Source organism: Mesoplodon densirostris, unplaced genomic scaffold (genome assembly GCF_025265405.1).
Source record: "Mesoplodon densirostris isolate mMesDen1 unplaced genomic scaffold, mMesDen1 primary haplotype scaffold_37, whole genome shotgun sequence".
Classification (NCBI taxonomy): Eukaryota; Metazoa; Chordata; class Mammalia; order Artiodactyla; family Ziphiidae; genus Mesoplodon; species Mesoplodon densirostris.
Window position 1 is genome coordinate 13633 of NW_026778196.1, and position 3408 is coordinate 17040.

The following is a 3408-nucleotide window of genomic DNA, read 5'->3' on the forward strand; positions in this document are numbered from 1 at the left end:
GCATTGTGATGAGAAGGCCATGGAGAATTCTGATGACATGCGACATGGAGTTTTGTGATGACAAGGGCATGGAGCATTGTGATTACAGGGACCTTGGAGAATTGTGATGAAATGGTCATGGATCATTGTGATGAAAAATGCATGGAAACTTGTCATGACAGGGTTCAAGGAGCATACTGACGACAAGGGTCAGGGAGCATTGTGATGACAAGTGTATTGAGCATTGTTATGACAAAGATCATGGAGCATTGTGATGAGAAGACTATGGATAATTGTGATGATGAGCATCATGGGGTGTTGTGATGATACGTGTTAAGCAACATTGTGATCACAAGGGTTTGGAGCATTGTTATGACAGAGGTCATGGAACATTTTGATTTCGTTGTGATGACAATAGCCTGAAGCATTATGATGATGGGCATGGTGCATTGTGATGACAGGGTTCATGGAGCATTGAGATGAAAAGCGGCATGGAGCATTGTGATTACAAGGGTCTTGGAGCATTGTGATGACAGATTTCATGGAGCATTGAGATGAAATGCGGCATGGAGCATTGTGATTACAAGGGTCTTGGAGCATTGTGATGACAAGGGCATGGAGCATTGTGATGAGAAGGCCATGGAACATTCTGATGACATGCGTCATGGAGCTTTGTGATGACAAGGGCATGGAGCATTGTGATATCAGGGGTCTTGAGCATTGTGATGAGAATTATCATGGAACCTTGTGATCACTAGGCCGTGGATCATTGTGATGGCAGGTGTCATGGTGCATTGTTATGACAGGGTTAATGGAGCATTGTGATGATAAGGGCATGGAGTATTGTGAAGACAGGTGTCAGGGGGCATTGTGATGACATATGTCATGGTCCATTGCGATGACAATGGCATGGAGCATTCTGATGCCAAATGTAAGGGAGGATTGTGATGACAAATATAATGGAGCATTGTCATGACTAGGGCTTGGAGCATTATGATGACAAGCGCCATTGAGAATTTTCATGACAATGTCGTGAAGCATTGTGATGACAAGGTCCTGGAGCATTGTGATGAGAAAACCATGGAGCCTTGTGATGACAAGTCTCATGGAGCATACTGATGAAAAGGGGCATGGAGCATTCTAATTATAGTGGTTTTGAACATTGTGATAACAAGGGCATGGAGCATGGTGATAACAAGGGCATGGAGCATTGGTCTAATAAGTTTCATGGATTATTGTGGTGAGAGTTGGAATGGCACATTGTGATGACAAGTGCATGGAGCATTGTGATGACCAGGTCATGCATTATTGTGAAGAGAGGTGTCAGTGAGCATTGTGATGACATATGTAATGGCCCATTGTAATGACAATGGCATGGAGAATTGTGATGCCAAGTGTCATGGAGGATTCTGATGACAAACGTAATGGAGCATTGTGGTGACAATGGCTTGGAGCATTGTGATGACAAGGGTCAGGGAGCATTGTGCTGAGAAGTGCATGGAGAATTGTGATGACAAGGGTCATGGAGCATTCTGATGACAAGCTTGTGGAGTATTTTGATGACAATGGCATGGAGCATTGGGATGAAAAGTCCATGGAACATTCTGATCACATGCGTCATGGAGGTTTCTGATGACAAGGTCATGGAGCATTCTGATTAGAGGGGTCTTGGAACACTGTGATGAAAAGGGCATGGATTATTGTGAGGAAAAAGGCAGGGAGCCTTGTCATGACAGGGTTCATGGAGCATACTGACGACAAGTGTCAGGGCGCATTTTGATGACAAGTGTATTGAGAATTGTGATGACAAAGTTCATGGAGCATTGTGGTGAGAAGACCATGGATAATTGTGATGATGAGCGTCATGGGGTGTTGTGATGATAATTGTTATGCAATATTGTGATCACCAGGGTTTGGAGCATTGTGATGACAGAGGTCATGGAGCATTTTGATTTCATTGTGATGACAATAGCCTGAAGCATTATGACGATGGGCATGGTGCATTGTGATGACAGGGTTCATGGAGCATTGAGATGAAAAGGGGCATGGAGCATTGTGATTAGAGGGGTCTTGGAGCATTGTGATGACAAGGGCATGGAGCATTGTGATGAGAAGTCCATGGAACATTCTGATCACATGCGTCATGGAGCATTTTGATTACAGGGTTCTTGGAGCACTGTGATGAAAAGGGCATGGATCATTGTGATGAAAAAGGCATGGAGCCTTGTCATGACAGGGTTCATGGAGCATACTGACGACAAGTGTCAGGGAGCATTGTGATGACAAGTGTATTGAGAATTGTGATGACAAATGTCATGGAGCATTGTGAAGAGAAGACCATGGATAACTGTGATGATGAGCATCATGGGGTGATGTGATGATAAGTGTTATGCAACCTTGTGTTCACCAGGGTTTGGAGCATTGTGATGACAGAGGTCATGGAGCATTTTGATTTCATTGTGTTGACAATAGGCTGAAGCATTATAACGATGGGAATGGTGCCTTGTGATGACAGGGTTCACTGAGCATTGAGATGAAAAGGGGCTTGGAGCACTGTGATGAGAAGTCCATGGAACATTCTGATCACATGCGTCATGGAGTTTTGTGATGACAAGGGCATGGAGCATTGTGATTATAGGGGTCTTGGAGCACTGTGATGAAAAGGGCATGGATGATTGTGATGAAAAAGGCATGGAGCCTTGTCATGACAGGGTTAATGGAGCATACTGACGACAAGTGTCAGGGAGCATTGTGATGACAAGTGTATTGAGAATTGTGATGACAATGGTCATGGAGCATTGTGATGAGAAGACCATGGATAAATGTAATGATGAGCGTCATGGGGTGTTGTGATGATAATTTTATGCAACATTTTTATTACCCGGGTTTGGAGCATTGTGATGACAGAGGTCATGGAGCATTTTGATTTCATTGTGTTGACAATAGCCTGAAGCATTATGATGATGGGCATGGTGCCTTGTGATGACAAGGTTCATGGTGCATTGAGATGAAAAGGGGCATGGAGCATTGTGATTAGAGGGGTCTTGGAGCATTGTGATGACAAGGGCATGGATCATTGTGATGAGAAGTCCATGGAACATTCTGATGACATGCGTCATGGAGTTTTTTGATGACAAGGGCATGGAGCATTGTGATTGTAGGGGTCTTCGAGCACTGTGATGAGAAGGGCATGGAGCATTGTGATGAGAAGTCCATGGAACATTCTGATGTCATGTGTCATGGAGCTTTGTGATTTCAACTGCATGGAGCATTGTGATTACAGGAGTCTTGGAGCTTTGCGAGGAAAAGGGCATGGATAATTGTGATGAAAAAGACATGGAGCCTTGTCATGACAGGGTTCATGGAGCATACTGACGACAAGTGTCAGGGAGCCTTGTGGATGACACGTGTATTAAGAATAGTGACGAC